We start from the raw sequence: 15,702 nt of genomic DNA on the forward strand, positions 1-15,702 counted from the left end.
ATCCTGAGACAGACAGATATTACTACGGCCTACCATTGACCTCTGGTGTTTCACTTAAAGAAGTGATTCGTTACATTAGAAAACACAAGAAGCGGGCATTGTTTTTTTAGACAAGTAGAACTGCCATGAAGAGGGTAAGGTTTTGACGATAGAGTGGAGGTAAGGCTAGTTTCGCGGTATGACGAGTGCAGATTATTCGATACTTCATCATTTTTCGAACAGATGAGGAAATCCTATATAAATAAACAGATAGCAGGCTGTGGGTTCAGTGTCAATCATGACGCGAAACAAGAAGCAGCTTATGACGGAGATATCAAAATTAAAGAAAGCTATAAAACAAAAGTATAATCGGTTTAAGCGGGGTGAATTGGAGTCCGAGGAGATGTTTGAAAAGCAATACCAGCCGTTGATCAAGGAATTGCGTGACACCAAGGAGACACGCACTTTACACACCGATGTCAAGAAGGAAATCAAGAAAGAGGAAGATGATGCAGATGATGACGATGATGAAAAACTCAGAGTTTCTACCAAATGTATTTTCTTCGCCTAATCTTTCCCATTTAAAACCATCGGTCTCCACTAGACTTGATTCTGGAGCAGAAGAAGTGTTTGAGACAGACGACCAAGGTGATGGTGGAAACAGCGAAATTACAAAAATGCTTTCAACACCTACGGGTCTACAGACGGCGTCCCAATATATCGCCGACAGCTTTGCTCATCCGTTGACCAGAAAGTACATGCAAGAGCTTATGAAGGATTTGGGTGGGCGTTCATCTAAAATTGACCATCTTTACGGTCCTCGTTACGAAAAAAATACTTTAATGGTTGGCAATAAAGAATTGCAGTTTGATGAGGACGGTAGTATTCGAATAGATGATGTGGCGTATAAGCCACAAGAGGGTCTGTACGAGTTGATTTTCAAGCGAATACCAGATGATGAAATCTACAATGACGAAGACAAAAATCGCTTACAAAGATATACTGAAGAAAACTAGCGCTCATAAAAGAAACTATAACCCAAATGGAGTTATCAATCGCAACACGTCGCTCAAGTATAAGTATGTAATTTCAGACTTATTTCCAAAAGTAGTTAAGGGTTCTGGAGCTGACAGGAAAGCTCATAGTGTGACTAAATCACTATCAGATCCCGATACGGTTTACTGGAACGATCCAAATGAGTTGTGCGACCGTCTTAGGCTGTTGGTGGCATCCGCTGAAGCTGGAAACACGAACCACAAGAACGAGATTATAAATATCATTGAAGAATTGAAAGAATCAAAGACTATATCAGGTGATGGTAACGCGAGATTCAGATCATTGATGAGATGACCGTCAATAAGTTTGGTCAGAGGCCACAATCTCTGAAGAAGCAAGACATCCAGAGAGTTATGAATACTGTAAACAAAAAGCTAAAGAAAGATGTAAGAAGACTGTACTCTCAAATTGCAATCCTTCAGAATCAAGCGCTTATTCAGCAGGATCAAATAAACAGCTTACAAAATACAAATGAAGAAGCTATAAGACGTCTAGCAGTTCAACTATTTCACTGGATCAACAAGATACACACTACCGTACCTCCAGCTCGCTTCCACACCGCCTTAGATGCTGATGAAAACACATATATTGACTGGGATAAGATATTTATAAAGAGCAATGTACAGGAGGAGTCTTCATCACTTGTAAAATGAGTGTGGACAAGTTTGGACGGACGCTTCAAGCGTACAAAGGCTAAACAAGGTCCGAAAGGCGAGGGATTCAATGTGACTGCCGAAGGTGACTATGACGTGCAGAGAAAACGTCTGAGAAATCTAGGGAACCCGGAAGATGAACTAGACGCTGTTAATCTACAGACGTTGATCAGTAAGTTAGGAGATCTGCAGACCGAAATGATTACTTTAACCGACAAGTTAAAACAGCTTGAAAGATTCGCAAGAAAATTCTATGAAGCTTTTAGCGGTTTCAATTGTTCCATTGGATCAATAGAGTACACAGTACCGTAGCTGTTGGTAGGTTTCAAGCACACTTTAACGTTGATGCACATACATATATCGACTGGGATAAGATATTTTATAAAGAGTAAAGTTCGTGACTCGCCATCACTTGCACAATGAGTGTTGACAAGTTTGGACGGCGATCCAGGCAGTTTGGAAAAGGCGGGTTAAGGGGACCGAAAGGAGATGGATTCAAGCTGACGGCCCGAAGGTGACTACGACATTAACGGGAAACGTCTAAGACATGTAAAAAGTCCAGAAGATGATCTCGACGCCGTAAATCTACAAACGCTGACCAGTAAATCGGTGATAATCGGGAAAGATGGAATTGACTGCCGGAAACAGAGATTGATCAATATAAGTAAAGCTACAAGACCATACGATGCTTTACCTCTCACTCAACTGGCCGAAACACATACCGTCAAAAGATTTAAAGGATAAATCTTACAAGTTCCAGCGTTTTAGATTACATCAAATTGGGGAGCCTAAACAAAACGATGACGCGTTAACACTCGGTTACTTCAAAAATAACACTATCAAAAAAAGGCAGGATGGTTGGGAGCTTGGAAACAAAAGGCTAAAGCTAGTGGCCGATCCTGTCGAGCTTCGTGACGCTGTGACGCTCAACTATTTCAAACGCAAACACAGTTACAAAGAAGCAAGACGGTTGGGAGTTTGCAAACAAAAAGTTAGGGTTAGTTGCAGACCCTACCGAAATGCAGGATGCTGTGACAATGAACTATCTCGTTCGTGTCTTAAGTGAAGTGTTTTACAGTTTCTATATACGTCTCGCTCCTCCTGGTGATAGTGTTAGATCGGTCGCTAAAGACCAGTGGATTCGTTCAAACGTTGTTGATCCGTTTTTCTTAAACGCCAAAACGAAAATAATGAGATCGGAAGACTAATTATATAAACTGTGATTGCAAGCCATACACTGCAGTCTGGTTTTGGCCACGGCGCGGATAAAATGGCAAAGCGCAAAGGGTCGTCCGTCAGACGAAAGCGAACCATCGGAGGAGCAGGAGGTATTATCTCTAGTGTTATTAACAAGGCGATTGACCTTCTACCTTTTGAAGCACACATCCCCGGCTATTCTTTCTGCGGACCTGGCACATTTTTGAAAAAAAGAATCGCTAGGGGTGAGAAGGGGGTGAATTTATTGGATGATGCCTGCCGTATTCACGATATAGCTTACGATAAATACAGTGACTCGGAGCATCGCAATCAAGCAGACAAAGAGTTGGCAAAGCGGGCTTGGGATAGAGTAAAAGCGTCAGACGCGACTTTAGGTGAAAGAGCAGCTGCTTTAGCGGTAACTGGTGCGATGAAAGCTAAAACGGCTTTCGGTGGTGGTGGTGGTGGGAAGAGACGAAGGAAAGTTGTTAAGAAGAAGAGCGGAAAGACGAAAGGTAGGGGCCTTTACCTAAAACCTTATCCAAAGAGGGGAGCTGGTGTTAGAAAGAAGAAGAGGAGTTGTTGTAAAAAAAAAATCTCGATCCCGATAAGACCGTTGACAAATTTCGAGTTGATCCACTACGCTAAACAACTAAGCATTCCCAATTTTAGAGGGGTGTTTATGCGTGACACGTTACCTCAAACAGGGCCCAGAAAATACGAGTCAGCTATAGTTAATCTGGACTCAAGTTACGGTGACGGTACTCATTGGGTTTGCTACAGAAAACGCCGGCATAATGTGAGCTATTTTGACAGTTTTCGGAAATCTTCGCCCTCCTTGGGAACTCATATACTATTTCGGACCCACCGCTGACATACAGTATAATTATCAAAGTCGTCAGGGGTTTGATTCAGTTGTATGTGGACATCTGTGCTTAGAGTTTCTCAGCGGAAAGAATGTTTTGCCTGAGCGGGAAAGGTTCAAGAATAACTTGTGACGTATTTCCTCCATACGACACCAGTGATGGCGATTACGTAATTGGATTGATAGATCTGAGCACGTTCAATTCTATTCCCAATATTGAAAAGAATGTAAACGATAAATTTTATTACGGAAACCATGATGAAGTGATAACGTTTGAGGAAGGTTCTTACGAAGTAGAAGATATTGCGAATTATATACAGGGGAGACTACCGGAGGGGATCACAGTCCGCTTGAATGCAAATAACAATACTCTTAAGACCGAGATTAAAAGCAACGTGCAGATTGATTTCAGCAAGAAAGGCACAATTGCATCGATATTGGGCTTCAGCAAAAAGGTGCTGCAAGCTAATAAAGTACACACTTCAGACCTGCCTGTGAATATTCTCAAGGTGAACAGCATAAGAGTTGAGTGCAACGTTGTTCGCGGCTCGTTTGATAACGGTGTAGAGAGTCACGTTATTCACGAGTTCTTTCCACAAGTAGAGCCGGGGTATAAAATAGTCGAGACACCTGGTTACAGTGATTTATTTACCGCTCAACGTTCAGAAGGTGCACACCATAACTGTCGAGCTTAAAGATCAAGACAACAATCCTGTGAATCTCAGAGGTGAAACGTTATCTTTGAGGTTGCATATAAAGAAAGTGGGTGCTCATGGGTCTAGTATTTAAGGAGGGTGTGAACATAATTCAGGTCATTAGACCGTCGCGCCTGATAGTGGTAACTTCTGCTAACGCAAATTTCTTGCGCTCTCCGGGACCAGGGTTCAAATCCTGGGCGGCTTGGTATACTTTTTGCGTCCTCACTTGTCGCTACCAGAATGTTGTAAGCCGTCTCTACCAGATAGCAGCACCGCAGTCGCACACGTACGCTAAGAAAAATAGTGTTACAGTAGGCATACTTTTTGCGTCCTCACTTGCCGCTACCAGCATGTTGTAAGCCGTCTCTACCAGATAGCAGCACCGCAGTCGCAAAGCTAAGAAACTACAGCTGATATGGAAAAAAAACCCGTTGATCGCCGGGCGCCCCGCGCCGCACGTACAGCCATATCGCGCCGCCACGCACAACTCGTCTCCGTGGTCCAGTGGTCAGCGCGACAGTCTCGCATTCGTAGGGGCCCGGGTTCGGATACCGGCCGCCGGAGACACAAATTTTTGTTCATCCGCCATGACACCGTCCGCCATCGCTCGTCCGCCATCGCTCGTCCGCCATCGCTCTCGTAAGGTGGGGGGCTTGCTGCTCTCCCATTGGCTGGGGGGTCGTCGCAGGGGGTCCTAGGAGGGGGCGGGGGGTGTGTGGGAGGGGGGAGGGGAGGGGGGCAGGGGGCGTGGCCTAGCCGCCATTGCTGCTTTCTCATTGGTCCAGAATAACTCCATAAGAGCCCATGTTACGGCCAAAGTGGCGCCGTTCTACTTTTCTAGCCTATATATGAAATCTTTCTCGAGATATCTTGTTACATGATGTGTTAACATTTTTTTCGTTAAATTGGGTTTCTCAGTTTTTAAATCATAACAGTGGTTAAGTTTATACGCCAAGTCACTATAAATTTATGTTGCATAATTAGGCTACATGTCCCATACTAAAACCTTCATGGTTGAACTTAGGTTGTTTACAAAGTTATTTATTCTGCTATTTTATAGTGTTTACCCATACTGCACAACAGACTATTCTAGTCGTTTATTTGGTAGAAAGTGGGACTGAATACAATTAAACACTACTAGTCTATCTTGTGGGAAATTGGCCGAATGCTTTGTGATGGGTTACTTTCGAAGAAATGTTTGGATAAAAACCTGATGGTAAGTTCCCATCTATTTCCTACACAACATGGACATAAATGTGCTATGAATTATCGGATTATACAGAAATGAAATTCACCTTCAACAATAATATATTAATACATTTACGTTTATTTTTTACAGTTACCATTGACTGTATCAGACTTATATAAACAATCTATTAAAAAGCATTTGTACTAAAATAAATTACTATGGCAGTAATGTGTAAGGGTTGTTATAAAATTATGTTTTAAAGAAGTCTATTAGGGTGTTTTTATATTTATTGATTAGAATTAAAATTAATGTATATAACATGTGTTCCAACACACAGTTGAATATATTATATGGATCGTTTATAACTAGTTCTCTGAATTGCAGAACAGTGCGTGTAACGGGCACCTGTAGTCACTGTATACTCCATTATACAGGCTCTGTGTAATTGTTACTGCCGTGTAACTCAGTCACCATAGTAACAGACTGGTGCTGATGTAACTGCTGACGTAGGCGATGTGCAGTAATTATTTACATTGATACGTAATGTAACATTCACATTGGTAATTTGCAGAAACAGGTTGCTATTGAAATGAAAAGTTTCTCGTACAAGCGAAGTGTTACACGATGTACAATTATTAGGCCACTTATTCATTTGTGCCTCTCTATTCAAATGGTCTTCAGTAAATCAATTTAGACTTACTATCATTAAAATGGATAGCACAGTCAATAGGTCAACCCATTTTTAAACATGTCTACATTTAGATATATCATCCTGTCTGTGTTTATTTTTCTGTCGTGTTACACAGTCACTACGTCCTGAAAAGTAACTAATAAACTAGCTAGCACAATCACTGGTTAACTTTGAACTGTGAAGGAGTTGATAATTAGGTTGTAACAGATTAACGTTGTGAATGAGATTCTTACAAATTATGACTGAATTTCTATTATGGGCTTTTTTCTAAATAAAGCATTACATGAATTTTTATCGTAAAGAATGAAAACGTGGACGTATACAATTCGTGCTTTTGATGGGTGTAGGGAAATCTATGGAAGTTTGTAATATGGTACACAAAGTTTCCATAGAAATATTTTGTGATACTCGTATAAATTAATAATATTAACAAATTCCATAGTAACGAATATTATAAAGGGGCATTTTAAACAACCGACTATTATATGATAGTCTTATATAAAATACCCACACACCTGAGACATTGTTTGGAGCAAAATAATGTATATATATATATATAAATATATTACTATAAAGGTGTTACATTTCATCCCCTATAACACACAGTGAGAACAAAACCCAATTACTGCTGACTGCTATGTTACGTTGGAGTACAAAGGCACAGCCAGCTCATAATTACGTGTCTCATTTGTCAAATTTTATGACGTTTATACTCATTTTGCCCCTTATTTACTTTACTACAAATACACCTATCGCGAGAGTTAGACAATATGTGATATACTTATTAAACCTGTGGTGATATGATATAAAATCAACACTACTTTTTATTGAAGCAACGTCGTTTTGACTTCCATGTCTTTTTTTTACAGAAACAATTTTGAAAATAAAAACCAGAGGATTTCTCGATGGCGTCGCCAGTTCGGAGTATTGACACGTTAAAAATTAATTTATTACTTAATGAAGTCTTTTGGAGGGTACACTACTAATAGAATCGGACATTTAGAGTGGTAATACAAAGATTTACTGCTGAACGTTAACTAAGGGGGTGGAAAAATATCTCTCTGTCTGTTTCTCAATCCACCTGATATCTCGACAACTATTTGACCTATAGATTTAAAATTTTGCATTAAGCTTTATTTCTGTATGTGCATGTCCCTCCATGGGATTAAGCTGACCGCTAGAGAAATATATTGTATATTGCTCTTATGGATGACCAAGATAGCAACGTTTAAAATCCCAGAATAAATTAATTTGTAAACAAACTGAGTAGAAACGTATAATTGTATAATATGTGATATAGACACATGTGTAGTCTTAATATTCATAAGATGTCTCGAGAAATATTAATTCTGTAGGCATTTACCTTTGGCTAGATTTAAAGTTTTGCTAGCAATCTGAGAGAAATCTGTTACTCTACACGTGTGACGTATTTCTACTCTGGTTGGCAATTTTTTTCCCAAGAAGGAAGAAGAAGCATTTTTTTTGTGGAGAAATGGGAGGCTAGAACCAAATTTTTCCAGGATCTATCAGTACAAGCGAGAGTAGATAGTGTGTTTCTTTTAAGTCTAGGCTTACTAGTAGCCTTTAGTATAGAGGGAACATCATATTTAATTTATAGTCCACACTGAACTATAATTATTTCACTCTTAACGACCAGGAATTAAAATACAGTGATGTACATGTAGGCATTAAATAATAAATGAAGATTACCATAAGTATGAAACGTCCATGACTATTTAAAACATATTCCTATTACAAATATGAAAGTAGGAAATTGTAAATCAATGAGAAAATGTTAATATTTTCAAATGTTGGTTTCAAACGGATATGGCTTATATTTTTATATAATTTGTATGTAGGCATTTATTAGTTTACAATTTCAATACGTTATTTCTTCAAAATCAATATATAATGAAGCTTTCTAATTTTGTGTCCTAGAATTTTACAGCATTACAATAATTCAATTTTAAATAACCCTTCATTAACATCAAACAAGTAGGATCGAAAGATAATAATTGTATAACTCACATATAATGTAATATATGGCAACAGACATTATAGAAGTCAATAAATATTATGAATTTCAGAGCAACTGACATAACTGTCGGTGTGAACGAGAAGAAGAGGGGTTGCAGCACGCTAGTAAACATTCTTGTTCTTCATTAGCCATTCAGCAACGTTTAACAAGTAGAGCAAACTTGTTGACAGATTAAACCCCGCTGTGTTCAAAAGTACTTTGCCTCCTTACAATCTCAAATTTCTAAAAAGTACTCCACAAAATTTAATTTGTTCTAGCCTTTACCCGCTGCTTTGCCCGCAATTCCTCTGCATTTCATTGTATATAGCGTTCCATGTATTTGACTAAACTGTTCCAACGATTTCGGTAACACTGGAACTATTTAAGGTCAATGTGAAAAACCCTCAAAGTAGTAGTTTTGAGGTTTCTTAGTGAAAGCATTTATTATATAATACGATGGAAATGAAATGAAAAATGTCTTTATTAGAGGCGAAGTTAGGTCTATAAAGTCCTCTCTTTCACTTAACCTCAAATACACGAGGTTGTCTTATGACTCTGTGTTTTTTATGGAGTAAACATAGACGCAATGCCCTTCAACGATTTTACTCCTTTAGAGACCAGTAGAGCCTAGTCCTGAGGGATTTTTGAAATAAGAATGGTCTTGTATTCGCACCAGGGACCCTATGAATGTTCATGTAAAATTTCAGTATAATCGGTTGAATGGTTTACGCAGAAAAGGACAAGAACCTTTTACATTTATAATATTATCAATTTTAAAACTCAAGACTCAATACTCCTGGTAAAATTTTTAGATTACTGGTAAACAGTTTTAGCTAAATTTCTTATTTGATTCTTGGTGTCTGTATCTATGACTCAGAAGTCTCTTGTTCTTAACAGTTTAACCAATTTGCTGATTGTCAGTTGCACCTGCCTACTGATTAATGAGGTAAAAGGACCGTAGATCCTCATCGTAAAACTGTCGCGGCGCCATTTCTTACCTACTTGCAAGGAGCGGGCAATGGGTCTAATATAAATATTTAATATTAATTATTTTATTATATTTAATATAGTATATATATATAATTTCAATAAACATTGAATTATATTTTTTTTTTAATAAACATAATAAATAATAAACATTGAGCGCTTACTTTTTCCGATTTTTTGTGATTCAATGTTTATTGAAATTAAATAAGGCTATTGCCATTTATACAATTTAACGTAAATAAAAAAGTCATTTGACAGGTGTTTGGTCTTCCGATCATATGTTAGTTTGCTTATTTAAACGCATATGTGACAGATACGGCCAAATACAAAACAATTGAATCGGAAAAAGTAAGCGTTCTGTGGTGTAATGGTAGCACATTCACCCGGCAAGTGAGAGATCCGGGTTCGACTCCCGGCGGAGCAAGTATTTTTTGTGATCAGTATTTTTCTTCGGCGTATTCTCGTTACTGATGAATCCTGTTTTACTAGAAATGGAATTGTAAATTTTCGTAATACCCATACTTGGGCGTACGACAACCCACATGAAACTGCGACGAGGCATTTTCAACATACATTTTCAGTCAATGTATGGCTTGGTGTTCTGGGTGATAATTTGATTGGTCCATTTTTCCTCCCTAATCGACTTAATGGAGTAGCGTACTTAAATTTTTTAAGAATAAACCTGCCTACCCTCTTGGAAGATATTCCTGTTCAAAAAAGAATAAATGCATGGTTTATGCACGACGGAGCACCTCCACATTTTTTTAATGATGTGAAAAACTATTTAAATGATACATACGGTAGACAATGGATTGGTCGAAATGGACCAGTAAAATGGCCACCACGTTCTCCTGACCTCACGCCAGCAGACTTTTTCTTATGGGGTTGGATGAAGTTAATTGTTTATTCAAAACGGATTAACACCATAGAGGAGTTACGTAATCGCATTACAGAGGCGGCAGAAGAAACTATCAAGAATGCTCCAAACGTTATGAAACGCGCTAGAAAAGAGTGGATTCGTCGTGCGAAAACGTGCATTGCTAACAACGGAGCAAACTATTATAGGTGATTATTACAGTTTTATAAAGGTAAATACATTTTATGTTAATGTTCAGTCTAGAATAAATGATCAGCTGTTACTCACAACCTAAACATTAGTTAATATTTTATGCAGATAAGAATATGCATTTTTGTGCGTCTGTTTTATTTTTAAATAAAGCTAAATTTCAATACCTATTATTAATTTTTTTCCTAAGTAATTCATATGAATCTTTTCAGAATTAAATGTTTTACAAATCTGTTTAAGAAAAAAATTACCTTTATTTAACATTTATGGAAGTAATCTTACGTTAAACACAAAAATGTGTTATTTCTTTGCACCAATTCTTGTGTTTTTACGTAAGATATCTCTGAAAGTATTGCATTTAAAGCTCTGGGACGAATTTTAATAAATTTTTCAGATATAAAAACACAAAAAAACAATCGTATTTGTATCTTTGTAACTACCTTTACCATTTTTATACGGCCTGACTTCACCAAGGGTTCTGAAATCCGGGCGAAATCTTTCGCTAGGCCTAACTCGCTAACGAAGCGTTTCCGGGCATATGGTTATATGAACTTTTTTACTTGTTTTTAGCTATAGAATAAGCTCTCGAGAGATTGCCGTTTAGTTTTGAATCACCCTGTATATATATATATATATATATATATATATATATTATATATATATATATAATATTTAATATCAATTAAATCCGTTCCCGTACACAAATTTCGACTCAGAATTCTTTTGACGTGGGGTCGTAATCACAGTGCAGTACTTGAACGGGTGTTTCTAGATGTATAGAAAAAATAATATCAATCAAACGCCTGTATTTCCCTAATTTACTTTACCAATCGCATGCATTGAAAACTATACAAGAATATTGTATATTTTTTGACCTCAATAGATAATATACAAGTCCACTCCATGCAAGTTCGCTGGAGTTGTCCTCTTCTTCAACTAATCATCAGAACCATAATAACCTTATTTTGAATATTAGTTATTTGTATTACGATATCCATGTTATAAACAAAAGTTTTAATTAAATATTGTTTAGTTTACTACACTCTACAAGAATGTTTGTGTCAGTAAACAGGATTCGCATACAATGCCACCAGCGTTTTACGAGGTTTTCGAACTTCAGAAAACTATGCCAAAATACGGGCAAAATTATACAATTAACTAGCAGCAGCCTTGAGGTCTCGTGTAACAAACTCTGTTGGCATGGATCCTGTTACACATTTCGGGAAGAATTGTTAAAAGTTCTTCTATGACGAGGTTCATATTTAGTTATGATGGGGGGAATGTAAACTAATACCTGGAGTACAGAGATATTTTAGGTGTTATATCAAGAGATCATAAATGGTAAATCGTATATTTTTAGCAAGATTAAAACAAGTTATGTCCGTAACACTTTATTTAGCCCTTTCTTAACCAAACTGAATGTTATTGTTTATATTTGGCCAGTTAATGGTTTGATGCTCGTCACAATCTAACACGAAACAGGACAAAAAATACAACAGCGTTTCTCTAGAATAATCTCACCTCAGATAAGACCGGTGAATTGTACAACGATATTATTGGAAGTGTAATGAAAATATAGAACTACAAACGTTTAACAAGAAAAACAGCTTGTTGAGAGATTAACACCCACCTAGTGCGTTGAGACTCAGCCTTATCTGCTTTGCCTTTAGAAAACGCATAAAACCCTAACTTTGTAAACGCTTTTTAATTCCCATGTTACATGTGTACAGCGTTAACATGTAGGATACACTCTGTTTAGTTTTTTATGGATAAAGATGGAGGGATGGAGCTCGGGACACCTTTCTAAGAAATAGGAGAGAACTTTTAGTTAATGTTACAACTTTGGCCGTTACCCCAAAATGGGATTTGGGGAGGGGTGCGGCTAAACACTTTTCATTGTAATGACCCATTGAGAGTGTATCCATATACTTTTAACTAAAACTTAATGTAATTATTAGATATTATAGTTAAAATAATATTCATTGTAAATCATCCTGTGTCTTGTACTTTAGCATAAAATATCTTGCAGATCAACATAATGTCTTACATATCAACATAATATGTCTTGCAAAACAACATATGCATCTCAGAATAATATAATATGCCTTGCAGACCGATATGTCTTACAGTACAAGATATTATGCCTAACAGATAAACGGAATGTTTAATGTGCCAATGAGCTGTTGAGGACCCTTTGAAAAAAGGGCTTGTTAATAAAGACATATTGCCGTATGCAACAGAATAGGAGTTAAATAGCAAATTTGTATTCTTGTTTTAATGCTTCTCGAATCTCGCATCTCCAATTAAGCCCTTCTCATTCAATGCACAGAAAGGATGAGCTTCCACAGTTTCATTTCAATGCTATTTTAATTGAAGTGGCTCATGCACAGTGTTTCAAACTTCATCTGAGCACGGAGGTTCAAATTAAATAAAGTGTTATAATAAAGAAGTGAACTCTTGTCTTGGTTCATTCATTCATTCTTCCATCATTTGGTCTCTTTTACGTTCTTCTTACTCTTACAGGAGAAATAAATTGTTCTCAATATGCTTTTGGTTGTCTGTAAATACATCGATGTTGCTGCTAAAGTTAAGTAATATATCACATTCGTAACATAAATTTAAAATAAAATAAATTTTGAACTCATTAATTTTCCATTGGTGGCCAGCTGTAATTAAAATAGGATGTAAAATTTGGGTCCAGAGTAGAAACTTTACTTTTGGTTCTTAACTAAAATTTTTTTGTATTATGTTAACATTGTTATTGAAAATGTATAATTTATGAGATATACACCTATAAATTGTCATGTAACTGTTATGAATGAATTGTAAAAAGTAAACTATTATTATCTGTTTACTACAGCACGTTACACAATCTATATTGCACAAAAAAATACCGCCCATACTTTCATAAAATGCAGTTTCAATCAAAACAGCATTTCTTTAAAGTTCGTTATTTTGAGTGTTCAATTCAATGCTTCCTCGCAGAGGTAGTTTATTTATTGTGGCAATGGCTGAAGTGACATTATAACAGTTCGGGTTTGTTCGATATAATGAAGTTGATTTAAAATATTTATCTCTTATGATATGTTTTAAAATACAAGTGATATAATAACGTATCTATTCCTATATATCTTATGCTACAAATCGTAAGTGGATCATTTTCTAAGCCTGGTTAAATCTATTAGTTTAGGAACCGAGAACCAATTCGCATTTGAAAACCACAGAACCGGAGGTTTCTTGAAATTCTGTTTCAACATCCACCTAAGCTAGAGGCTGATTATCGTATTCTTTGTTAGAGGAAATGTTTTGAAAAACACGGCCATTTGTTTTTACAGTGAAAATTTACAGAAAAGACAAAATTAAGATAAAACATATATGCATCGAAAAGTACAAAAATAAACAAAAATCAGTTATTTTCACTTAAGCACTTTTTTAAGATTCCATTTCATAGCAAAGGAGAAGATAACCTGGGAGAGTCGATGGCCATACAGCCTAAAATGTATGACTTTGAGTCCGTGTTCTGTGCAACACAAGGTCAAGATCTGTCAATACCCTTTGTAAGCTTTTACCAGGAACGCCCATTTTCCACAGAACAAATTCTTCTGTAAACCATCTGATTAGGTCCTCCTACCTTTTGTAGTCTAAAAGAACTGGGAGAGTAAAATAAAACACTTATTTATTTTCCCATTAATAAGAAGAAAATTCATAGGTGTGTGGAGTTTTAAGATAAAAACGAATGAAATGATCCATTTTCATTAAAACTTCAAAGGATACTCGGTTTGCCAAGAGTGCCGATTATGGGGTCCTTGAAGTCCATTAGCACTTACTAGTCTGCATGCGGCATGGAGGCTTTGGTAGAAGATGCCTGTTGACACGTGGTGGAGTTGAGGCAGTTATAAAATGTGGTAAGAAGGCAAGCAGTTTATGTCTAAAGGTACGAGTACATATCACAATTTAACAAAATAGTAGTACGACATCAGAATTAAGGAATTAATTGAGTATAGTAAAAATTATCATAAATAATATACTTCAAATGAATATGAATACGTCGTGTTGATTTTCCATGATAAATTAAAGCTCAAAGTCACAAAACAGTGTTATCAACTAACATTATGAAAGTGATAATGTTGGTATATGGTGATTAATTGGTGTTTCATGCCATTTTAAAAGGGTAAGGGCATGGAAAATTAAGGTCAAAGGTCTTAACTAAGAGTTTATAGAGCGGCAAGTATCACTTATATTGTTCTTGTTGTAGTGTCCTTTAAAAACGCTTCACCACTATATTTATGTTCAGTTAAATCCTTAACAAAATTATTATAAAGTAATGATCGTTTATTTAAAATTTGAAAATGGTAGAATTTTTGAATAAAGTTATTTTGTTTGTTGGGTACAATCTTTTTTTAGACTTTTCATGAAAACAGAAAAGAATATTTTGAATCGAAAATTTGTTCTCCGCGCAGCTAAGTCTAGTTAAAGATGACCAAACGATAACATGAATTATTGTGACACCTAATTTTAAATCTCGAAAGAATAAATCTCAATTGTTAAGTACTCATTTACTTACTGCAATGAAAAATATACTCTTAATTCCTCATATTTCCGTTACCTATGTCCGCAACATATAATGTATTAAACGTAATTGTATTTTGTTTTAATTATTGACCTACAGTAGGGTTTCAATTCATATCTATGTTTGTTCATATTTGTATATACTCTTAGCAAACTAATAGAACACATGAGAGATATACATTATATATATATATATATATATACGATGAGCGTGTATTCATTCTCTCATCATCATTTGTCTAACTTACAGTTATCGCGAAAAAAAATAATTTGCTAAACGTATGCCCCATGACCTATAAGAAAACTAAAGCATTTCCATAAAGGTCAAACATCCACGGGGGTATAAATAGAGTTGCAATCCCTAGAAGATCTATATTATGTTTTTCAACTTCCCAATGCCCTTGAAAGATGAAATTTTACACACATATGCCTCACGCTGTTAACAGGTAAAGACAATTGTTTTCATGCAGGAAACAAGGACCTCCCGTTTCGAGCACAACATCGTGATATCGATTGGTAGTTAAATGTACTCATATTTACTATTAACAGAGACTTATGTTTTTTCCTTTACTCTACGTTCATTTAATGTTAATTCTGAGTTTTCTACCGTAATGTGTTAAAACATTAGCAGCCCATTATATAACTAATGTTCAAGTAATGGCTGAAATAAATGCTGAATAAAAAGTATTTGAAATATCTCTGCCTCATGTTAGACGATCCAATCACCGTTGATGG

Source organism: Homalodisca vitripennis, chromosome 7, assembly GCF_021130785.1.
Source record: "Homalodisca vitripennis isolate AUS2020 chromosome 7, UT_GWSS_2.1, whole genome shotgun sequence".
Lineage (NCBI taxonomy): Eukaryota > Metazoa > Arthropoda > Insecta > Hemiptera > Cicadellidae > Homalodisca > Homalodisca vitripennis.